Source organism: Narcine bancroftii, chromosome 1, assembly GCF_036971445.1.
Source record: "Narcine bancroftii isolate sNarBan1 chromosome 1, sNarBan1.hap1, whole genome shotgun sequence".
In the NCBI taxonomy this organism is placed as follows: domain Eukaryota; kingdom Metazoa; phylum Chordata; class Chondrichthyes; order Torpediniformes; family Narcinidae; genus Narcine; species Narcine bancroftii.
Genome location: NC_091469.1, coordinates 91839287 through 91865542, shown reverse-complemented (window position 1 = coordinate 91865542; position 26256 = coordinate 91839287). Strand labels below are relative to the sequence as shown.

Here is a 26256-nt window from a genome sequence, read left to right as displayed (position 1 = left end):
TAGAGATTGTTAGAAAGCAGAACCCTGCTTTAGCCAAAGAAAGGGAGTTTTATTTAATTCTGAGGAGCAGCATGGCAACAGGTCCTTCCAGCCCATGATCCCACACCACCTAAACACACCCATATGAATAAGCAACCAACTCAACCCATACATCATTGAGACATGGGAGGGAATCAGAGCCACCGGAGAAAACCTGCACGGAAACAGGAAGAACATACAAACACCTTGGTAAAAGTGCTAGATTTGAACCTGAGTCACTGACACTACAGGCGCTTTCAAGCTGCCTTGTAAAATGGCCCAGTTAGTGCTCAACTCACAAGGCAGCTTAAAAGGATCTGACCTGGAGAGCATGCTCCTAAATCAACGACCTCAGAGGTCATCAGGAAACCCAATTAAACTTACTTAGGTCTTGTCCACCGGCGGCTTGAAAACAAAAATGTCTGACCCAATTAATCGGGTGATATCAGCACTTGCGTGTGTGTGTCACTGGGCAGCATGTTGGCACCAAGTTCAAATGTCGAGGAGGAACTCAACAGTGCAGGTCAGGAAGGGGATAGTATAATGTAGCTTAAATGTGCTTCCCAGGAAGAGCAAGATTAAAATGTTTTACTTCATTTCATCCGATGAGTGCGTGGCGCGTCATTCACTGCATCATTGGGGGAGCGGGATCCCCCAGGTTGGCAATTTAATGGGGTGATCCTCTTGCAGGTTAAAAGTGCTGGGAGCACCTTCAACCCATTAAATGCACCTGGGCCCCAGGAGGGCTGCCCAGGTGTGGCAGTTTAAAAGTGCCTTATGATAGCATTGTGCTAATTGCTAGGCTAACCATGCCATCTCTCTGTTAACAGTGCTTTCATTTGGTCATGACTGGAATATCCTATGAGACTGATGATCAAAAGCAAGTGTGTATCTCACAACAGCAATAGATATATGTATCGTCCTTTCTTTCTTTCTCTAATGGTGCTTCTATTTCTCTGGCCAGCATAGATTAATGGAATCATTATTCTGCTCCCGACTTAAACAAAGGATTTTGGCAAAAATATTTATAAAAGTAGTTAAATATTTATTGCAAGCAAATAGAGCAGTGAAAAATGTTTACTTGTGTGTTAATGTGAGGAAAGTAACAAGCAAGCCGGTGATTTGATTTGTTGTAAGCTTTCAAGCCAAGTTCAAGGAAAAGTAGAACCAGATCTGAAGTTACTGCATCAGAGGATTTTTTTTTTACAGTGCAATTTATTGAGGTCCTGGCCCATGATTTATAAATTTGTTTGCTGAAAATCCTTTTTAGTACACAGCACAAATCTGTTTCCAGCAGGCTAACCATTAATAATTCATCTAGTCTTCAGGAAAGTTTCCATGTGCGATAATTTAGTGCACGTGAAAAGCTGCTGTCATTTGCTTCACACGGAAGAAAATAATAAATGACCTGTGTAGTGAGGAGCGGGATAACTGGCACTCCACTCTTGCCTAATTATTACCAAAAGGAGAAACCAGGGTTTATAGAGACAGCAATGATAATGAGCCCAGTTCAGACCATATATTGTAGAAACATGAAAATGTGCTTAACCACTGGAGAGCAATAACCATGAAAAAAACACAATCCCTAATCGTCTGATCATTTTTAAAGCAATTATTACTGCCCAGCTTTGAACTACAAAAAAAAAAACAGGCAAGGCTACCAGCCACCATGTCTTTATTTGCCTTGATCAAGGGTTCACATCCAAAATGTTTTATCGCCTGACCTGCTGAGTTCCTCTAGTAATTTTTAGTTGACTTTCATTTTATCAATCCTTTTGAAATTCCACACACAACTTTCTGCCAAATGTATTATGAACCCCATTGGTTTGGTTTCAACATTGATTCTGACTGGGATTGGAATTCAGGAAACCATGCTGGCTTTGGCCTTTGCTGTCATGCCTCCCAGCACTCCATAATCTTGTCCTATAATTTCCTTTCTGCTGCCTCTCTGCCTTAGCCACAGAACCATAAAACACTGCGGAACTGAAATCAGGCCATTCCACCCTTCTAGTCTGTGCCAAAACATTATTCCACTAGTCCCACTTTCCTTCCATAATCCTCCAGATCTCTCCCATCCATGTATCTATACAATTTTTTTCTTAAAGCTTAAGAGTGAGCCCTTATTGACCACGTCAGATGGCGGCTCATTCCACACTCCTGTGAGTGAAGATGTTCCCCATAATGTTTCCCCTAAACCTTTCCACTTTCACTCTAAAGCCAAGTCCTCTTGTATTTATCTCTACTAATCTAAGTAGAAAGAGCCTACTCACATTTACTCTGTCTATAGCTTTCATAACTTTATAAACCTCTATCAAATCTCTTTCTTGAATAGTGGGGCGACAATTTGCATTTTTTTGCAGTCCTCTTAAAACATGTCAGAATCTATTGATTATGTTGGAGCTATACAGGACACTCTTGAAACAGAACAATGGAGTACTGTGTGCAGTTCTGGTTCCCCAGGTAGATGAATGATCTCATTAAATTGAGAAAGTTGCAGAAAACATTCAAAAGGATGTAACTGAAACTGTAGGTGTTGAGTCATAAGGAAAGTCTTGGACTTCTGTGTACAGAATGTAAAAGGATGAGAGGTGACCTTGCAGAGGTATATAATATTGTGAGGGAATGGATATGATGAATCATGTTACTTGTTTTCCCATGATAGTATGGGAGATGTAAAACTGGAAGACAAAAGTTTAAGGCAGCTGTTCCAATGGGGGGTGTAGATCAGTCACTGTATTAATATCCTGTATATCTGGGTCCATTCAGTAACTGAAATGACAACCATACAAGGTGAGAAACATCAGAAAGCACTCTGCTACATGTAAACAATATGAATGTAGTGGCTGATCTACAGGGGCACTACCCTCCTCCCTAAACTTCCCCCGACCCCACCTCACCGCCCACCTCCCCCTCTCCCAGAGCCTCTGCACATTTAAGTAAATTATTTGTTTTCTTTTAACCTCACCTTACAGAATGTTTTTATGTTTTTTAAGTCAGCAATGGGAGAGAAGTACCGAAGAAACCAAAACTTGACTGCTTCATAGGGAAGGGGACCCATAAACTTTGAGCAAAGAGGGAACACAGCCAAAAACAAAAAGCTGAAAATGGCTAGTTTAAGGTAAGAGGGGAAAGAGTCTAAAGAGAGTTTGTTTGCAGCTGACAAAAACCTTTTATTAGATTTACTGGAATTACAGTAACATTTCCAAAATATACCATGAAATATCTTGTGTCTTTTAAACCTTGACTAAAGCTAAATCCTTGACAAAATGCAGGAGGGTCAAAGAGGAAATGCTGCAGAGCTGAAGGGAATTACCGTATATATTCATGTAATCATCAATACCATGTAATAGTTGACACCCCTCTTCCCACTTTTTGACTTGAAAATGGTGCGTTTTTGTATGACCCATGTAAAAGTTGACCCCTCCACCACCTTTTTTAGCCTTGACTGCCCCGACTGCTGAACATGCTTCCTCAACTCGGCTGCCCACCCACTGGTCCGCAGATCCTCACGCCGGTCGCCTGCCCAACCGAGCTTCAATGCCCCACCACAGTCTCTCTCCTGGACCCCAGCTGCCCACCAATTCGAGCACCCGAGGCCCCGAACATGGACTTACCACCAGGTCCCGGCCATCTGAGTTCCTAATGACTTGAACGACACAGGTATTCACCATGGTCAAAAATATGACCGTATAAAACTCATGTCCACAAGCATATTTTCTGTTCTTCTGACCCAGATTAAAGAGTGGGTCTCTCAAAAAGGAACAGTTACAATTTGCCCATGACTCAGGGATTAGGCATTGGTTGAAAGGAGCCAAATATTGGTTATGGCAGCTCTGCACAGGCAAATTTCTGGTGTTGATGAAAACGATAAAGCAAACTGTAAATGCTGAAAATAAAAACAGTAAAATGGAAAATGTTCAATTCATCAGACTACGCAATATCTATGGGAAAAAGAACAGTTAACATTTCAGCAAAGCCCCTTTGTTCAAATTTGGCAGACTCAGATGAAGGCCTTCAACATACTTTCAGATTTCAGATTTATTATCAGTGTCCATACTTTTAGTGTTGGTGCTCTGCATTTGCTCAGAAAAAAAAGGTGTAAGGTGCTCCTATTATCGATTGTCCTACAAGTCACCCTTGGGCAAGGTGTAGTATATTTTTAGCCTCCCAATAAGGGTCATGTGAAGACATGGATTGCAGATGGTGGATGATTTTTACAAGCAGATTCTACAAATTGGAATTTATGGTTGTGAATCTAAAAATGCTGGGTGGATGAATCTGCTAATCAATGGCCAGGGTTACCTGTCCATTATGGATCCTGCAACTGATGAAGGCAACAGGAAACCACTTCTGTATTTTTCCTTTATATAGTTACAAACTCAACATTGACTATGGTCTCAGCTTAAAGACAGAGCCTTCACCGAAGGAGAGAGCTTTGACCAAAAGAGAGAGCCTTCACCAAAGGACTACAGAGGAGACAACAACTACAGTCTGGAGGGTGAGAGATCGTGATAGATGGAGATACATGATTGCTCACGCCAAACAGCAAGGCACCTGAATGAATGACATACATGACATCACATACATGTGATTATTTTTTCCTGTGGGCGGGGCAGAATTGCCACTTATTAGTAGCGTAAAAAAAACTGTAATCATGAAGATTCTTATACATATGAACAAATAAAGAAATGTAAACAAACTGAATGTAAACAGAAAAAAATTCAAAAAATGCAAATGTAAGAATCCTTAAATGAGTCCTTGATTGTGTCATTGTGATGGTGGAGGGGTAGCAGCTGTGTCTGAATCTGGTGGGGGTGAGTCTTGAGGGATTTGTACTTCTTTCCTGATGGTCGAATTGAGAAAAGTGTATGTGCTGGGTGATGTGGAACCTTGATGATTGTAGCTGCTCTCCACCACCAGCATTTTGTATAGATGTTCTTGATGGTGCCGAGGGTTTTGCCTGTTATGTCTTGGGCTGTGTCCGCTACCTTTTGCAGGGCTTTACACTCAGGAGTATTGGTGTCTGCATACTAGACTATGATACAGCCAGTCAGTACACTTTCCACGACACATCTGTAGAACAGTTGCAGGGTTTTTGGTGTCATACCAAACCTTTGCCAATTCCTGAGGAAGTACAGGTGCAGTGCTGCCGGAGCTCACCGGAGTTCAACTCCAGCACCTCAGGGGTCTGCTCCAGAACCTCAAGAGACCACTCTAGGCACCTCATAGGGCAGCTCCAACACCTCCTTGTCACCGTTTATGGTGAGCTCCGGCACCTAAAAAATTAGCACTGTACCCCTGTCGCTGGCGTGCTTTCTTCATGATGCCATTAGTATGTTGGGTGCAGGAAAGATCCTCTGAGATAGATACTCCCAAGAACTTAAATTTGTTCACCCTCTACTTCTGAACCTCCAATGATCACTGGATGGTAGACCTCTGGATTTCCCTTCCTGAAGTCAACAATCGGCTCCTTAGTTTTGGTGACACTGAATGCAAAGTTGCTGTTGGTGAACCATTCAGCAAAGTTTTCAATCACCATCCTGTATGCTGACTCCTCGCCTTTCTTTATATAACCCACTACCATGGTATCATTGTTATGGAGATTCGGGAGGCTGTTCCATCTCAGAGTGCGGGACCCTGCAGCAGATGGTGGGGTCAGAGTGGATGCCGTGGGGGTCTCTCTACCATCATGGTGCCAAATCTGATGGAACTGTATGACAATAAAGGCCATTACTATTGTTGTACTGAGTCACACTGTATTAGGTGTAAAGTGAGTAGAGAAGATGGCTAAGAACACATCCCTGTGGTGCTCCGGTATTGATGGAGTTTATGGAGGAGATGTTGTTACTGATTGTGGTCTAAAGGTGAGGAAATCCATGATCCAATTACACAGTGGTGCATTGGGTCTGAGATATTGTAGTTTGCTGATCAGTTTTGAGGGAATGATGGTGTTAAATGCTGAACTGTTGTCGATAAGAAGCATCCTGATAAATACATCTTTACTATCCAGGTATATCAGGGCTTTATGTAGAGCCTGTGAGATGGCATCTGCCGCAGACCTGTTACTATGTTAGATGAACTGGAACGTATCCATATCAGAGGCTGATATACTTCAACACCAGCCTTTCAAAACGTTGTTGATGTAAGTGCTTCTTATCGATAGTAATTAAGGCAGGTTGCTACCCTCTTCTTGGGCACCAATATGATTGATGCCTATTTGAAACAGGTGTTTTCCATGCCCTGCTGAAGTGAGATATTGAAGACATCCGTGAATAGATTGGTAAATTGGTCAGCACAGACTTTTAATACTGTCTTGGGTAAACTTATACCTCTCATTTTGTTCATTTTAGATTGGTCACAGTGTTTGGGCTACCGAAAGAAAATAGACACACACACCGAGAGCAGTTCAGTTTATACAAATGTTTATTACAAATTCAAAAGCTGATTTCACACTACAATATGCAAGCCCTTCCCAACTATAGTTATCAATGCTTGGACTGGTCCCAACTGCCAAAGCGAGGCAACGACTGCACACATGTAGTAGGTTGTCAGGGCGCCGGTAGCAGCTTCTCCACCTCCCCAGACCGGGATGTTGGCTGGACTCTAGATGTTCTTCTTCTTCTTGCTGACTCACCTCTCGGAGAGGTCCCAGCAGCGGGACCATGGCTTATATTACCCAAAAACTGCTTACCCAAGCACCTATTCCCAGCACAGCAAGAAAGATAAGCGAGCAAGCTAGCATGCTAGGCTTCAATCGAATAACACAATTTTCAGCTTATCACTTTGAATACAATGGTTTATTTTGCATCAAGACTAGACCTCTAACAGTCTGTGACCAAAACAAGCAGGAAGATTAAATGTTCTTGGTACACAGATGTCCTTTCGTCAGATAACTGCATCTCTGGCCCCTCGGTGGAATTTAGCTTATGTCTGCTGATTCAAAATTCAAGCAGGTTCTCAGCCTTCCAGAAGCAAAGGCTGCAAAAGTAAAAAAACACAATTTAAATCTTCCATTACAAATACCCAGCCAGGTATTCCATCCAAGCTGGATTTTTGGGCTCTTAATTTAGAAAAAGATATGTTGGCATTGGAAAGGGTTCAAATGAGGTTCACAAGGATGATTCTGGGAATGAAAGGGTTATCATAGGAGGAGCATTTGACAGCTCTTGGCTTTAATTCATTGGAATTTAGGAGAATGAGGTGGGGTCGCATTGAAACATTTCAAATGTTGAAAGGCATGGACAGTAGATGTAGAGAGGTTTCATCCCATGGTGGGATAATCTAGGACAAGAGGGCCATCTACTTAGAACAGAGAAGAGTAGGAAATTCTTTTGCCAAAGATTGGCAAATCTATGGAATTTGTTGTTGCGGGCAGGTGTGAAGGCCAGTTCATTGGGTGTATTTAAAGTAGAGATTGGAAGCTTCTAGATTAGCTAGGGCATCAATGGTTATTCAGAAACACCCAGGCAATGGAGCTGAATGGGAAAGTAGATCAGCTCATGATTAAATGGAGGAGATGACTCAATGGGCTGAATAGCCTATTTCTACTTCTATGTCTTATGGTCTCATAACATGAGATCAGAATAAATATGTATTGGATAGCCGACACAAACCCAGTGGTCTTAAGGGTTTATTTCCATGCATGTGAGTCAATGTAGTAAATATATCAGAGCAGAAGGAGGCCAATCGGCCCATTGAGTCTCCTCTGCCATTCTACTATGAGCTGATCTATCCTCCCAAGCAACTCCAATTCTCTGCCTTCTCCCTGTAACTCTTAACGCCCTGACAAATCAAATACATGTCAAACTCTGCCTAAATATACCCAATGAACTCATTTCAACAGCTGCTTGTTGTAACAAGTTCCACAGACTCACAACCCTCTGGCTAAAGTAAGTTTTTCACATCTCTGCTTTAAATTGATGTCTTTTTATCCTGAAATTCTGCCGTCTGGTCCTGAACTCCCCTACTGTGGGGAATAACCCTGCCACATCTACTCTGTCCAGGTCTTTCAGCATTTTTCTATGAGCTCCCTCCTCATTCTTCTGTATTCTAACAATACAGTTCAAAAGTTGACAAATGTCCATCATATGCAAATCGTTTTATTCCTGGTATTGTTTTTGTAAATCTTCCGAATGCCAGCACCTCTTTTTTTCAAATGAGGCACCCAAAACTGTACACAGTTCTCCAATCACCATTGCTTTAGAAAGTTTCAGTATTACATCCCTACTCGTACATGTTCCTTAGAAATAAATGTCAACAATGTACTTGCCTTCTTCACCACCAACTCAACCTGAAGGTTAACCTTTAAGCTATACTGCACGAGGACTCCCAAGTCCTTTTGTAACTCAGAATTTTGATTTTTTTTTTCCCCATCTAGAGAATACTCTACCCATCTATTCCTTCTACCAAAGTGTATGACCATACAATTTCTGTCATTGTATTTTATCTGCCTCCTCTTTGCCCATTCTCCTAGTATATCCAAATCTCTCTGCAGCTTTATTTTGTATCCTCAGCACCATCTGTCCTGCAACTTATTTTGGTATCATCTGCAAATTTAGCCACAAAGTCATCTATTCCATAATCCAAATAATTTGTGTTCAATGTAAAAAAAAAAGAAGCGGGCTCAACACCGACCCTTGTGGAACTCCACGGGTAACCGGAAGCCAACCAGAAAAGGATCTCTTTGTTTCTTGCTGATCAGACAATGTTCCACCCATGCTGGCATCCCTTTTGTAATTCTATGGGCTCTTGAGAAGTAGCCTCATGTGTGGCATCTTGTCAAAGGACTTTAGAAAGTCCAGATGCACAACATCCACTGTATCTCCTCTGTCTATTCTACTTGTGATCTCTTCCAGAAATTGAAGTAGTTTTGTCAGACATGATTTTCCTTTAAGGAAACCATGCTGATTTGGTCCTACCTTGTTGTGTGTTTGTCTCTAGGTACTCCATAATATTATCCTTGACAATCAACTCCAACAGTTTTCCAACACTGATGTCAGGTTAACAATTTCCTTTTCTGCTTCCTTCCTCCCTTATTAAACAGCAAAGTGACATTCACGATCCTCCTATCCACCAGAACCATGCTGGAATCCATTGATTATTAGCAAGATATTACTACCAATGCCTCCATAATCTCTACAGTTACCTCCTTCAGAATTTAAGAGTGCATTCCATTCAGTCTGTGAGACTTATCTAGCCTCAGACCATTTAACTTTCCATGTACCTTCTCTCTTATGATCTTGACTGTACTCAATTTTCTTCCCATAGAATACAGAACATTGCAGCACAGTACAGTCATCAAGGTTGTGCTGACCTATATATTCTGACCAAAAAATATACTATATTATGACATAATCCTCTATTTTCCTCTCATTCATTCCTGTGCCTCTTTAATGCCCCTTATGTTTCAGCACCCCCCACCACCCCACTCATGATAACAGCAGCAAGAACAGAAATGATTGCAGCTGCTCTCCATCAGCAGTATTTCCTGTAAATGTACTCCATGCTCAAAAGGGTTTTGCCTATGTGTCCTGAGCTGTGTCCATAACCTTTTGCAAGGATTTATGTTCAGGGGTATTGATGTCCCTATACCCCACCATGATGCAAATGGTTAGCACACATCTGTAGAAATTTGCCAGAGTTACTGGTGTCATACCTAACCTCCATAAAGTCCTGAGGAAGAAGAGGCCCTGACATGCATTCTTCATAATGCCATTAGTGTGTTGGGTCCAAGAAAGATCCTATGAGATAGTAACTCCCAAGAACTTAAATTTGCTCACCCTCTTCGCCTCTGATACCCTAAAGATCACTGGATTGTACACCTCTAGTTTTCATTCCTGAAGTCAACAATCTGCTCCTTAGTTTTGGTGACACATTGAGTACAAGGTTGTTGTTGGTGCACCATTTATCCAAGTTTTCAATCTCCCTCCTGTATGCTGCCTCATTGCCTTCCTCAGCAAATTCTGCCTCCTAAATTATTCCGAGTTCATCCCGAGTGATTCTAAGTTCATCCCAAATGATTCTGAGTTCATCCAGCTCCAGCTCCTGTTCCTTAACTCAGTCTGTCAGGAGCTGCAGCTGGATGCACCATGTAGTTATCAGAGACAATTGTGCTTCCCCAGATTTCCCACATCCTGCATTCCCACATTCTCATTTCTCAGCAGCCATTGCTGATCTCTGCTGTGTTCCACAATAGTGTTCTTTTCCAATTGACTTTGGCCAGTTCCACTCATGCAACTGTAATTACCTTTACTCCACTGAAATGATGACACAATAGACACTAGTCTGTGGCCCCCAGTGTGGCTATGGGCCCCCAGTGAGAATGGCTGATGTAGATTTCATCTACTGCTCTGGACTCATCAATCATCTTCATTAAATTCTTGAAACATGAATTCACACACTGAAATCCATCATGACTATTCGCAATCAGTCATACATTTCCAAATGCATGTAAAATTTCTCTCTCAGTATTCTCTCGTGTAATGTTCCCACCACTGATGTTAGGCTCTCGTGTAATGTTCCCACCACTGATGTTAGGCTCAAAAGCCTGTTGTTCCCTGACTTTTGTTGTAATATTAAATTTAATTCTCTTTTCTAAATATATTTTATTGTTATATATAAGTAAACAGATATATACAGAAAATTCATAAAATAAACAACAGAGATGCCAAATATACAGAAATCAACAGTTGTCTAATTTATAAAGTACTTCTATAAGGTAACAGAATATCATAGAATTTTCTCTCCCATCTCTTGAGCCTGTTACAAAGCTGAAGTTCTAAAATTAAAGTTTACCTTCTTCTTCTTTGGCTTGGCTTCGCGGACGAAGATTTATGGAGGGGGTAAAAAGTCCACGTCAGCTGCAGGCTCGTTTGTGGCTGACAAGTCCGATGCGGAACAGGCAGACATGATTGCAGCGGTTGCAAGGGAAAATTGGTTGGTTGGGGTTGGGTGTTGGGTTTTTCCTCCTTTGCCTTTTGTCAGTGAGGTGGGCTCTGCGGTCTTCTTCAAAGGAGGTTGCTGCCCGCCAAACTGTGAGGCGCCAAGATGCACGGTTTGAGGCGTTATCAGCCCACTGGCGGTGGTCAATGTGGCAGGCACCAAGAGATTTCTTTAGGCAGTCCTTGTACCTTTTCTTTGGTGCACCTCTGTCACGGTGGCCAGTGGAGAGCTCGCCATATAACACGATCTTGGGAAGGCGATGGTCCTCCATTCTGGAGACGTGACCCATCCAGCGCAGCTGGATCTTCAGCAGCGTGGACTCGATGCTGTCGACCTCTGCCATCTCGAGTACTTCGACGTTAGGGGTGTAAGCGCTCCAATGGATGTTGAGGATGGAGCGGAGACAACGCTGGTGGAAGCGTTCTAGGAGCCGTAGGTGGTGCCGGTAGAGGACCCATGATTCGGAGCCGAACAGGAGTGTGGGTATGACAACGGCTCTGTATACGCTTATCTTTGTGAGGTTTTTCAGTTGGTTGTTTTTCCAGACTCTTTTGTGTAGTCTTCCAAAGGCACTATTTGCCTTGGAGAGTCTGTTGTCTATCTCATTGTCGATCCTTGCATCTGATGAAATGGTGCAGCCGAGATAGGTAAACTGGTTGACCGTTTTGAGTTTTGTGTGCCCGATGGAGATGTGGGGGGGCTGGTAGTCATGGTGGGGAGCTGGCTGATGGAGGACCTCAGTTTTCTTCAGGCTGACTTCCAGGCCAAACATTTTGGCAGTTTCCGCAAAGCAGGACGTCAAGCGCTGAAGAGTTTACCTTATAGCTGGAGTAATATAATAGTGTTGGAATACAGGTTTTATAATAAAACTAGAGGCTCTGAAAGTAGTTCAGGAAGGGTCCCCTTAAGTTTTGCATGCTTATATCTAAGCTACTAACAGAATAATTAATCGTTACTAGATTTAAACAGGACATAATATCCCTCAGCCACTGAGCATGGATGGGTGGGGCAGCATCCCTCCATCTTAGTAATATCACATGTCTGGCCCAAAAAGAGGCAAAAGATAGAACCTGAGATTTAATTGGAATCAAATGAACATCATATTCTCCAGTGGTACCAACTAGGGAAACCAGACTGTTAGGTTCAAGATTTTAAATAATGATTAAAGATAAGGTCTGGAAAACATCTCTCTAGTATTTTTCAAGGATAAGGCTCATCCAGAACATATGACTAAGAGAGGCTTCATCTCTCTTAGATTGATCACAACAAGAATTTGCATCTGGATAAATATGATAACATTTAGCCTTGGGCATATGAGCCTGATGCACAACTTTAAATTGCAACAAACAATGATGGGCATAGAGGGATGTGGAGTTAACCAACTTAATGATTAAATCGCAAACCTAAACTGACAATGAAAGGCCTAAATCCTGTTCCCAGGCAGATTTAATTTTATCAGAGAGGCAGATCTTAAACCTGCCTTCTTATCATAAATAATAGATATTAACTTTTTAAGAGTGGGTTGTAAATTAAAAAAAAACATCAACAATGTGCATATCAGGTACAGTAGGAAAGTTACATATCTGACAATGGAAAAAAAAATTGATTTGCAAAAATCTGAAAAAAATGACTATTTGGTAAAATGAACTTTTCAGTAAATTGTTCAAATGGTGCAAAGCACTTATTAACAAAAAATATCTTTAAAACACTTAATACCCATCTATGCCATTCTTGAAATGCAGAATCATGTAAAGAAGCTTGGAATAAATGGATGGATAGAATTGGACTTGAAAGAGAGAAATGATAAAATCCAATTTTTTTTTTCTTATGCTTAACAACAGGATTCATCGAAAGAAAAAAAAGGAAGTGAAGATCCAAGAAAAGCTGGAATTTTGATATTTTTAACAGAATGCAATTCCAATGCTACCCACGATGAACAGTCAAGTTGATTATGAAAGTATACCCAAAATGTAAAATTGCATATATTGCCCGCCCAGTAATAAAATCAAAAATTAGGCAGTGCTAAACCTCAATTTCTTTTAGATTTCTGAAGGTGACTTTTACTTAATCTATTATATCATCCATAAATATGATAATATAATAGAATCTAATGAGTAAAAAAAAAACTAGGAATAAAAGTTGGTATAGTCTGAAAAAGATATCAGAATTTAGGGAAAATATTCATTTTGCTTGAGTTAATTCAGCCCACCAAAGATGTAGACAAGCGTGACCACTGTGTTAAGAGATGTTTCACATGTTTTAACAAGATAAGGAAATGTTCTTTAAAAAGATACTTATGTTTCCTAAATAAGTAAATTGATCTTTCACAACCCAAAAATGAAAGTTAGTATACACTGATGTAAGTAAATTAACAGAGAAGAGTTTGCTTTTATGCAAATTTAGTTTGTACCCTGAAAATTGACTAAATTGAGTAAGGAAAACATAGAAGGTAGGGAGGTATCAGAGCTTGAAATGAAAAGCAAAAGATCATCTGCATAAATGGAAACTTTATGTTGCACTCTCTTCCTCCAGATCCCTTAGATATTCTTGCAGCTTTAAAATGCAATTGCTAATGTCTCTATGGCCAAATCCAAAACTAATGGACTAAGAGGACACCCTTGATGGGTTCCAAATTGGAGATTAAAGAGTTGTGACTGTTGAAAGTTCACTAACTTTCTTATTCATGTAATAAAACTTGGACCAAAATTAAATTTTTCTAAAATTTCAAATAAATACCTGCACTCCACATGGTCAAATGCCTTCTCCACATCCAAAGAAAGGACATATTCAGGGACTTCACCCAAGGGTGAATATGAAAAGTCAAATAAGCAATATACATTGAAATAAGAGTAGTGATTTTTTAATAAAGCCAATTTGATCCTTGGATATAATTGATGGTAAAATATTATCCAATCTATGGGCCAAAACTTTAGCCAAAATTTTAACATCAACATTTAATAAAGAAATTGGCCTGTAGGAGGAGGAGGATGCTATAGAATCTTTACCTTTCTTTGCAATAAGAGTAATACTAGACTCAATGAATGATGCTGGAAGCTTACCTTCCTTAAACAAGTCAGACAATGCAGAACTTAAATAAGGTGAGAGCAAAGAACAAAATCATTTCAAACAAATCCAGAGGATACCCATTGGGACCCAGTGATTTTCCAGATTGCAAAGAAGAGATAGCCATAGTTATCTGTATTTGTGATACAAATTCCTTTTTTCTCATTTTGTTATCGGGAGAAAGCATGGGAATGTTAAAAAGATTTAATTTTTTCTCCATTGAACTATATTACCCTTTTGAAATTCAGAAGAATAAAGTCAGGAATAAAAATTCCTGAATGTGTCATTAATCTTGGAGTGATCCGGAGTAACATTACCAACCCACATTTTAATTTTTGTAATTTGCCATCTTGCTTCAAATCCTCTCAATTAATTTGCTAACAATTTACCAGATTTATCACCATGGAAATAGAACAGACTCTTACATTTCAAATTTGGCATTCAATTGTATGTGTTGAAAGGAGATCAAATTTAGTTTGAAGTTCCACTTGCTTTATATATAATTCTGGATTTCTAACTTGAGTGTATTGATGGTCTATTTCTTTAATTTGATTAACTATTTCCAAATGTTATTACCCCTTCTTTCTAAGAGATAGGTTTCCCCTTAAGGTAGGTTTCAATGCATCCCAGACAATCAGGCTAAAAAGTATTTGTACTTAAGAAAAAGGTTACCTATTCCTCCATAATTTTCTCAAAATCAATATTAGATAGTAAAGACAAATTGAAATGCCAGTGTCTATTTATTTTAGGAAGGATGGAAAAGGTCATAGATAGTACAATATGAGCATGATATCAGTATCAGTAATCACAAGTGTGTCAATAAAAATAATCAATCATAGAAAAAGTATGATGAATATGTGAAAAGATACAATACTCTCTGCTATTTTGATAAAGAAAATTTCATACAGAAAAAATATCATAATCTGATAGGAAGTATTGAATAAATGAGGCAGACTTACTCACTATTGCAGAGTTGGGAGAAGATCAGTCCAACACAGGATCAAACCAACAGTTGAAATCTCCACCAAGCACAAGAGAGTACGAGTCCAGATCAAGTAAGGAAGAAAAAAAAGTTTGAAAAACCCACATTATCAACATTAGGGACATAAACATTAGCAAGGACCACCAATTTATTATAAAATTTCCCTGAAACAATAATATAACAGCCATTCATATCTGATAATACAATGTGATTAACAAAAAGAGTATTTTAGTTAATAAGAATTGAGTTGTCATCCCCTGGCTTTTGCCAGAAAATTGGAGTGAAAATGCTCCTCCCTCCACCTTGCCATGAGACATAAACTATCAGAGCTATGAATATGTGTTTGATTTAATAAAACAATTGCTGTTTGAAGTTGTTTAAGATGAGAAAGGACTTTCTTTCATTTAAGAGGATGATTCAAGCATTTACCATTCCAATTAACAAAATGTAAAAATCTATCCATTATCCATAGTTAAAGTAGGTTGAAAAACACACATATTGTCAAAACTCCAGGTGCCACCCTTGATACAAGAACAGAACATGCAACAGATATTAAAATTTAAAAAAAAACATACAATGTCAAAACTTGTGTAGTCTCCTAGCACAATAACAACATTAAAAAGACCCACCTCCCTCCCTCCCACCCAAAAACCAGACAGCTGCCAGCAGTAGAAAAAAACCAGCTGCAAGCTCATTAAAATAAATATTTTTTACCCCAAAAAACCTTCCTATTGCACATAATAATATCTTGGCTACAATATTCTTATTAAAACTAAACTCTACCCTTTAAGAACAACAGGTAACATGGGTGGTAATACAACCTTATATATAAAAAAAAACTACTTTTAGAATTTCTTATACAATTCTAAAAAGTATATTATGAGATACAGTAGAAATGCCTTGTACAGTTTCATCATTACTTCCAAATTCCTATATTCTATGAACTGATTTATATAGGCAAGCATACTAAAGGCCTTCTTCACCACCCTATCCACATGTGCTCCTACCTGCAGGGAACAATGCACTATTATTCCTAGATCTTTCTGCTTCACTGCATTCTTCAATGCCCACCCATTTACCACATATGTCTTGCTTTGATTATTCTTTCCAAAATGAAGCACCTCACGCTTATCAGAATTAAACTCCATCTGCCATCTTTCTGCCCATTCCTCTAAGCAGTTTAAATCCCTCTGCAATCTTTGAAAACACTCTTCATCATCCACAATTCCCCCTATTTTAGTATCATCTGCATATTTACTAATCCAATTTACCGCCCCATCCTCCAGATCATTAATATATATGATCAACAGCAACGGTCCCAATACCGAACCCTGAGGTACACTGCTTATCACTGGCCTCCATCCTGACAAACAATTATCTACTACTACTCTCTGGCATCTTCCTTCCATCCACTGTTGAATCCATTTGACTATCTCCAAATTAATACCCAAGGACTTCGCTTTCCTAACTAACCTCCCATGTGGAACCTTATTAAAGGCCTTACTGAAGTCCATATAGACAACATCCATTGCTCTACCCTCATCAACATTCCGAGTTACCTCTTCAAAAAATTCAACAAGATTGGTCAAACACGACCTTCCATGCACAAATCCGTGTTGAGTGTCCCTGATCAGACCCTGTCCCTCCATATACTTATATATACTATCTCTAAGAAAGGTTTCCATCAATTTACCTACCACAGATGTCAAACTTACAGGCCGATAATTGCTAGGCTTGCTCCTCAAACCCTTTTTAAACAAAGGAACCACATGTGCAACACGCCAATCCTCCGGCACTATTCCCGTCTCTAATGACATTTGAAAAATCACTGCCAGAGCCTCTGCTATTTCCTCACTTACTTCTCTTAAGGTCCTGGGGAAATTCCTGTCAGGGCTTGGAGACTTATCCATCTTTATATATTTCAAAAGCTCCAGTACTACCTCGTTCTTAAACACTATAGTCTCTGTATTTATCCCCTTTGCTTTCTTTACCCTGCACAGTTCAATATCCTTCTCCTCAGTAAACACTGAGGAAAAGAAATTGTTCAAGACCTCCCCCATCTCTTTTGGTTCCGTACACATTTGTCCTTTCTGATTCTCTATTGGACCAATTTTGTCTCTCACTTTCCTTTTGCTATTTACATATTTGTAGAAACCCTTTGGATTTATTTTCTCCAATGTTCTTGACTGAAAAAATCCCAGAATTTAAAGCAAAAAAAACTCATAAAACAACAGCCAAAATGAGTATATTACCCTATAAAATATTAACAAAAGAAGACAAGACAATTCTCACCATTAAATACTGCATGACAAAAGCTTCAAAATAACAATAATAATAATATAATAATATAAGAATAGTCAAATAAGCTTCAGTCACCAAGGAAACATTTATGATTGGCACAAAGTGGGAGAGTGACTGTCTATACAAGTCCGAGCCTCAATGGCCGAACACAGGCATACGGAGTCAAGCAAGATATAGCAGGGAAAGCTTAAATCCTCAGATGTACAATTGCAGCATTACTTCCCTGTACTCAGCTCACTGATTCATAACTTTGGAAGTATAATCTTTTACTACTTGGATCTGCTAACCACAATATTCCAAATACCTTTACCATTGGGCCTCTCAGATCAGAGTGTCCTTTATTTGATAACAATGTAAACAAATGATAACCAAGCATGGTTTCTGTCCTGTCCTGGAGCCAGTTTATGGACTAAAGTCTGGGATGGGAGTGACTTCTTCTAAAAAACCTCATATTACAAATCAGAGAAGATTTTTGTAGCTTGCCCTCCTTCGATATATTCTGCCAAGCCAAGATACACTGGTTTTGCTGTCTACGCTGCCTTTCCAGGTCAACAACTTTAGTTGTTAACTTTGAGTTACTTACACATAGGCTGGAGAAGATATCTTTGAATTCAGTAACACATTGGCAATGCAAGCTCCAAAGATGAGAAACACTGGCCATGTTCCTCCACTAATGAATGGATTTTATCAACCTTAACTAATAAGCTGAAAGAAGCTTTAAAGTCAGCAGGCCAGCACTTGTATCTGTCGATCCAGTAGGGTAGAAATAGCCTCTATTGTTAAACTAGCAGTCTCTTCTTTTTCCCCAGAATTTCTACTTCTTGTAGTCATTTTGAGGAAGGCAAGAGTAAAAGAAGGGAAAGTTGCAAAATATTAACATTTGGGATGTAAAATAAAAAGTAAGAAGTGAAAAGAATAGAGTAGACAGGAACTCCTGTTGATTGCATCTCAGCATATCACAGCTGGCCGGAAGTCTAAATTTAATTTTAATGATGCATCATGTCAGAAGTCCCTTCCAGACCAATTAATCTATCAACCATGTAAATTTTTGATGGTGGGAGGAAACTGAAGCATCTAGAGAAAACCCATGCATGTCACTGGGAGAATGTACCAACCAATTTCTTCCTCAGCTTCTCACAATGCCCACGGTTACATTTTGTCAGGCTTCAGGGTTTTAACTGCCTGAATAATTATTGCCTCTTCTTATGTTATGTAAATAGGTTCCAAGATGGTATTAACTTCTTTTAATTCCTTAACTTCGATGACTTTCTCCAGAGAAGATCCAGATGAGAAATATTCATAAAAATCTTGTGATCTCCAGTGGCTCCACATATAGATAACTTCATTGATCCTTAAGGGGATTTATTCTCTCATTAGTTATTCTTTTGTCTGAAAGAAAATTGTTGAATGTCTTAGGATTCATAACCTTATTTTCCAGGGTTCCTCATGTCCTCCGGTGAGCTGTTTTTCCTCTATTTTGCATTCTGCGAGGGATTTGCTTGATTCTAGCTGCCTAAACCTGACACACACCTGTGTTTCCCAACAGAGCCCAAATATCCTCATCAGCAAGGCTTCCTTCATCCCAGCTATGGCCTGCACTCAGGAACATACTGCCCCTGACCACTCCCTATCCCACATTTAAAAGCCTTGCACTTGTCCCTTTACGTGTTATCGGTCTCTATCAATCAATCTTTGCAAGTTTTTTTTAATATTACATTTAATTTAATTTTAACTTCCTTAAATTATTATTTTGTTTTAAATTTATACATGCAGATCAGTAACAGGCACTTCCAGCCCACAAGCCCATGCCCCTCAAATACTTGAATTAACCTACAATCCTGTACAGTTTGAAGGGTGGGATGAAACTGGAGCACATGGAAGAGACACACGCAGACAGAGAGAGACAGTGCTGGATTCGAACCTGTGTTGCTGATGCTAGACTAATGTTTTCAAAATTAGGCATGACCCATTTTAGAAGTTTCTCTTCTGTTTTTCTCCTCTCCCTTCCATAACTATTTAAAACTAATAAAGTTGGTCCTAAATTGTTCCCCGACTGACACTTGAGTCACTTGTCCTCCCTCGTTTCCTAACAGAGGATCCACCACAGCACCTCAGTCTACATTTTGTTTGAGAAAACTTTCCAGGAAACATTTGACAAATTCTGCCATTAGTATTCCCAGTCAATATGGGGAATGTTGAATTCACCTGCTTTTATAACCCAATTATAAATACATAAATCCCCATAGATCCTGGTATCCATCACCTATAAAGATTGATAAATGCCAGATAAGTGCATTTTCTGGTTGCTTGAGATTGTGTGTTGTGTGATTAGTGCCAATTTTAAACTTTCATATTTTTTACCTGTGCATTTTTCACAATTTATATGCCGGTTGCTTGAGGCTGCCATTTGGTTGAATTACAGATCAAAGGGATTTTACTGCAGTAGGATCTATTTGTGATCCTACTGGGCAGAAATGGCGGAGCTGCCAGAGATGGTGCAACAGCAGCGCTGCTGTTGGTGTGTACTGTGGAGAGTGGGGAATGGAGACATAGTGCTCTCACAGGATCCAACTGTCCAGTCCGATTGCCATTGGCTCCATACAGGCTTTTAATGGCCTGTTAATGGAGTTGACAGTGGTATTATTTAGAACTGCAATTGTGGCATTTATGATCAACAGAAGCCTCAAGGGGTTGCAGAATCTAGGGAAGCAGAGGACTGGCATGGGGTACTATAAAATGTGGAGAACACCACCCCCGTTTGAGAAGAAGAAGCAGAGGAGATGACCAATGGCATGGTGACCATGGCGGCAGACCAGTGAGGGGTTCTGCAGCTGAAGAACAGACAGGCGGAGGGGTGTTGGTGACTAGAGCGAGGAATCTGTGTAGGCTGCAGGGTGCTGGCAACTGTGTTTGAAGGATTCGCACCAGGAAACAGACTGCTGGAGACTGGCTCAAGAGTGGCTGTAGGGGTACTAGGTATTGGAACCGAGATGCGAGACAGTGCCGAGAGCATTGAAGGTTTCCTGATCAAGTTGGAGTTTTGGATCTAGAGCTTGGACAGCTGATGATTTAGACAATACTCTGCGGCTGTGAGGGCTGCGGCAGTGCTGGAGGCAAATGCACAGACACTCGGACTCTTATAGTCTCTGACTATAAGAGACACTAGGCAATTTCTGCTGATGGTGAATCTGTCTGCCTTACGGTGGACGAAAGCAAATTCCAGGTAATATTGCAGTTTTTATTACACAACAATAAAGGAATCTTGAATCTTGATCTCCCTCTATATTTGATCATCTAATTCCTACGGGTCAATAATGCAATTCGATCAAAGTGATCATCCCCTTCTTAATCACAAGTTTCACTCACCTCGTCTCACTGAATGATGCCAAAAGAATATAATCTCTAAGGGCTGGTGTGATGTCCTCTAATCAAAAAGGCTACTCCAGTTGTTCTTGATCTTTTTTTTAAAGTTTATTTAAAATTTTGCAAAATACAAGCATACACAAACAACAATAATACCCTCTAAGTTACCTCCCTATACATCCCACCCCCGCTGTTCTCGATGTTCATCTCTATTTTGCCTGCACCATCTGTCACTGGATCAAAATCTTGAAGCTCCTTTCCTAACAGCATTGTCGGGTATGCAGCGGTTCAAGAAAGCAACTCATCACTACCTTTTCAAGGACACATGGGGATGAACATTTAAATGCTTGCTCAGCCTGTGAAACTCTTGTCCCTTGAATTAATTAATGAAAAGAGGCAGAAACTTCGGGTCTGTATTTTTTAGAATTTAGGAGAATGAAGGGTGAGCTTATAAAAACATATAAGATCCTATGGGCCTGTTGTGTGAAACCAATGTCAGTGGGTTCAAAAAGCAACGAGTCTGGACACAGGCTGAATGCAGAGAGGATCTTTATTAAAAACAGTGTAAGGGGATCGCAACAGCGATAACATACATTTATACTCTCAATCACAAAACTCAATATAATGAGTCACATTAGAGTTAACACTACTGATGCTATCAACAGCTTACACTCAAACAAACAGTACAACCTAGTCATATCGGACTTAATACTACTGATACTAGTGATGCCGTGACTTATAACAACCAAGGATTACAATAAGTTACTCGAAGTTACTTGTCTAATGTGGGCACAACTCCAATGCAATCCCTGTATAGAGGATGCACACCTTATCAACAACACCTCCAGCATTGTCCACAGTTCACTACCTGAAGTTTTGTCTCAGGACCAAAGTGGAAGATTTACTGCATGTGGTGAACATACAAGCTAGAGGGTCCGGCCCGAGGTATTTAAAGGGGGCAACGGTCAGGTGTGAATAATGAGTACTCAGAGTCCAACCTTGAATGACAGATGCTGCGACTTCTAATTAGGTTCCAGATGGAGAGGCCATGTGACCCTCCACAATCCACATTCCCACTTGATACTAAACGTAGAGGCCACATGACCCCTCCACAATCCATACTATATTCCACTCACCAACCATTTAAAAACAAGTAAAAATACTATCAGAAAAAATAAATTACATATATATTCTTATATAATAAAAAAAATTTGGATTAATAATTAATACTTAATTAATATTTTTTTTTGTTTTTTTTATATATATCGATCTTTTTTTAATATATATATTTTTTATTTTTTTTAATTATACTAATAGTATTAATTCTTCACTCTTTATCGTGGGGGTGGGGAGGGGGGATTTAGGGGTTAAAAATAGGTTTTTTTTAGTCTTAGTTTTTAGTTGTTAGGGGGAGATGCCGAGATTGGTATTGTATTAACTATGTTACTTTGTACTTGTATTACTTTATTTTGTATTTTTTCTGTACGTGAATTACTTACTTTCTTCATATGTTAAAATTAATAAATAAAGTTTCGAAATAAATAAATAAATAAATAGATAGATTGATACATTGTTATAAAGGGTAAATACATTGTTGTAGCCATATGCCCGGTGAATAAAAAAATAGGCACAGCAGAAAGGTGAAGGTATTGATTTAGAAAATGACAGTAGCTTACCAAATCCCCACAGACCTCTCCCCATGGAAAGTCATGTTGCAGAAACTTCCCCCCTATCTTTTATGGATTTTAAAAAAATATATATCAGTCACTAACTCTCATATGTCGTCTCACCAACTTGACTTGAGTGTATGTGCAGCGCGTCTTACCAACAACAGCACCAGGTCAACCTTCGTCTGTGAGCAGATAGTGCAAGGTCATCCGGCTTTCCCTTAATCTGAAGTACCACTGCCCTTTCTTTGGTCAGCATTTCCACCACAGTGGCTATTCATCTGGGTGCTCCCCCATCGCTTGGAGGTACGCATCCCAGATGTCTGCTGCCATGCCATCCCATGGGAAGCCACAGCAGCTGCACATCTAGGGAGTGATTGTATTCTCATAGGAGCACCCTATTGCTGGGCTGAGGCCGCCTTATTCCAGGATCCCTAAGCCAATGATTGCTTGGACTGGTGCTGACTGAACTAAGTGCATCACATTGCCAAGGCATGCTCTCTTTGTGGACTCACTCAGAGAGTCAGGATTGTTTGTGTGTCAAATTGTATTGTGGAAAAATTTGTTCCTGAAGCACTCACCCCAACAAAGATGATTGGAAGTTAGATAGTTAATTGGTGAGGGGAGTGGAAGTACCCAGTCATTACCAAAATATGTTGTTTAAAGTCTCCTGCAGCTGATGTTGAGTGGAGTGGGCATAGGTGGAAGACCCTCCTAGAGCATGCTGTGGCTCACACAGCACCAATCAGCATAGGCTGGAAGAGGAGCAGCTGGTGGGGAGGGGGGGGGTGTGATGGAGGGGGGGGGAGGGAGGAGGGTTGTCGGGATAAATCACATCTCTGGTGGGTTGGTTGGTGTGGTGACATGATAGATTAGTCAGGGGTCACCTTTGGTGGGGGAGGAGCTGGTCTGAGTCAGAGTGAGATGTGCATTGGAAGTTTCACCCTTATGAGGCTTTCTCCAACAATGCTGTTTCCAGAGAGCATGCTTGTGGACATGCGGATCCCATGAATGTGGGCGCAATCCATGTTGGTGCATGCTATGGCTATGCATACATCTCTGTGAGTGACCGGCAGGGTGGCATTGCTAAACTTTGTTTCAGCCCTGCAAGCTTGAGCAGGTGATCCCCACTCCACATACTCTGGCCCCTCCAGAAGGTTAATGGCTTCCCAGCCAGTTTTCCCTGTCACTGGTGCCATGAGGGCAAGACAACCCCTCTATGGATGGGGTGTGCAGTGGTGACTAAATAGCCCACTGAGGCACAAGTCACCCTTATGTTCTCAGAGAAGTGGCAATCGCAGTTCCCCCCGTAGAAGCCAATGATTAGTGTCCATTCCCTGAAAAATATGTTCCCTTGCTATTAGTATGCCACTGAGGTTGCCCATGTAGGTCCCAATCCAGAAGGATAGGGAAACTTGCCCGCACTGCAGTTACTACCTGTTCCCATAGGGCAGGGGTGTCAAACTCAAATTCACAGAGGGCCAAAATTAAAAATTTGGACTAAGTCGAGGGCCGAAATAAATATTTATTGAAAATTTTCAATAACATCTGCATGTTTTCTCTTCTTTCAACATATGTAATGTTAAACTTTTTCTTATTAAAATAAATGTTTAATAATAGTTTTGGATAAACTCTTTCATTGTCATTGTCATTGTCATTGGCCCATTTCCTTTAGCATCTGAAACCATGCACATGACGAGACAATGAGGGATGATTAAAGCAGTGGTCTTCAAACTTTTGCTTCCTACCCACAGACCACCTTAAGCAATCCCTTACTAATCACAGAGCACCAATGGCACAGGGACATGAGTGGAAAGAAAAAGGTTGAGAACTGTTGTATTGTGGTAACTCCACATCTGATTAGGTTAATTGTTAGGCAAGTGGTCAGAGAAGGACCCACCCCAAGAAAGACTTAAATCACAGGAACAAAATAAGATTCCGTCTCACTGCTCCAAATCTTACACACTGTCCTGATGTGGAATATGGGGTCGCAGCTCCACGTTCACCCGAGTTCAGGTGCTGTCTGTGTGGAGTTTGTACGCTCTCCCCTTGTCTTGGACCAACAGGTCGGTTGCCTGACGAAGGCACCCGAACCCCCCGTTGAAACTCTGGCGTCTGGGGCGGTGGAGGAATTGGCTGAGAAGAGCGCGTTGCTCCCAACCCCCTCCCATGGTTGGAGAGGGATTAAACTGCAATCTCACGGCGCCGGGCTCATCTCCAACAAAAGGAGCGGGAGGCAGGGTCCGCCGCGCACGGAGCGAGGGGGAAGGCATCGCCAACGAGACGTTTGGTCCGGCGTCGCCGCTGAAGCGCAGACCCAGCGAGGATGGTCCCCAACTCCAGCCGCGTCTGTGTGTCCAGGAGCCGGGTGGGCTGAGTGCGGCGCTCCGATCTCCAGGATTCGGGACTCTGAGATCCCTCCACACCTCCGGCGTCTTCATTTTCACCTTCAGTGTGCACGCGCTATACTGGCGCGGCGGCCAGCGGGCCAACTCTAATATATATTTAATATGATCTTGCGGGCCAAATATAATTATATCGCGGGCCAAATTTGGCTCGCAGGCCAGAGTTTGACACGTGTGCCATAGGGTAATGCTATCAGCACCTGCAAGGCTATATTAATTGTCTGTTCTTCAGTCAGACTTCCAAGGGTGCTTACATTGGAGGCCCCCTCGTCCCATTTCTGTAGGAACAGATGTTCACCTGTCCCTGGCAGTATCAGTTCCCCAGTACATTCAGCTACTTGGCAGAGTGATTCTGCATTTCTGTAATGTCACCGTGACCACATATGTGCCCACTTGAGGTCCCCCTATTTTCTGTCACCTCCCCATTCTGGAGTATTTGTGGTGGGTCTGGGACCGAATGATCATTGGTTGGGCATGCAAAGACTTGGGTACACAGGGGAGAGGACGAATGTAGTAGGGATTAGTTCCCTCATTGTCATCATCTTCCATTTTCACATTCCCATCCTGAGACCACATGTTGGCCCCTTTCCCCACCGCTGGACAATGGCTCAGAATTTTACTACGTAGAACTATTTGCAGTTGTTGCATTTTAATCAGCTTGCAAGCTGCCTCTTTGCCTAGGTTAGTCACTTGCACGTGGGCAGTCTGCACTGCCTCATGTAGAGTGCAAGAGTGATGCTGGAAAGATTCCATCTCCCTGTCTTTCTGGGCACCCTGTTGGCCGTATTTTCTCCTACAATTTCCCATTAGTATCTCAGAAGAAATACCATAAGCCACATTCCCACCAGGTTCCAGACAGAAAATCCTAATGACCCCTTACAATCCACACTCTTCCAGGTTTCAGGTGGAGATATCACATGATCCTCCACAATCCACACGACAGAGGCTTAACCAAGCCAGTGTTGCAACCATTTCATTGGTGGGAGAGTCACAAACAAGGGAATATAGCTATACAGTAAAGGGTGAAAGAAGAAAGGGTGCAGTCACAGAGATTGTAGAAAAAACACATTCTTGGCAGAGAAACTCAGCTGGTCCCACAGCGCCCATCAGAAGCAAATATATACATTTCAGGTCTGAGCCTTTTGTCAAAGTAAAAGAATAAAGGGTCATCATTTTAAATTGAGGTGCATAGATATTATTTCTTTCAGTGAGCATGGGTTCTCTGGAATTCTCTGAGGGTGATGAAGGTCAGAACATTAAACATATTTAAGATGGAGGTAAATAAATATTCCCGGGTCTTCTGGCTGTCCCTCTGCCGAAAAATGGTGTTTGTAATGACAAGCCGCTGTTCTGCTCAGAGCTCCAACAGGAGGCGCCCGTTGTCGTTGCACTTGCTGACACCATGCTTGCCCAGGATTCCTGGCCAGGTTTCTGAGTCTTTGCTGACGCGAGCGTTGAAGTCGCCAAGGATGACAACCTTGTCGGCTGTAGGGGTGCATTGAATGAGGTTTCGCAG

At 41.0% G+C, this 26256-nt stretch overlaps 1 long non-coding RNA gene across 1 annotated transcript in view; it reads left to right on the top strand.

Moving 5' to 3' along the window:
• The window catches only part of LOC138740339 (uncharacterized), a 31351-nt gene extending 18381 nt beyond the window's left edge, over positions 1 to 12970 (top strand). Inside the window, exons 4-6 of the long non-coding RNA XR_011342871.1 lie at positions 3012 to 3136; positions 4390 to 4516; positions 12801 to 12970. This is a non-coding gene — a long non-coding RNA (uncharacterized lncRNA). The remainder of the gene's footprint in view (positions 1 to 3011; positions 3137 to 4389; positions 4517 to 12800) is intronic.
• Positions 12971 to 26256: the final 13286 nt, after the last annotated feature.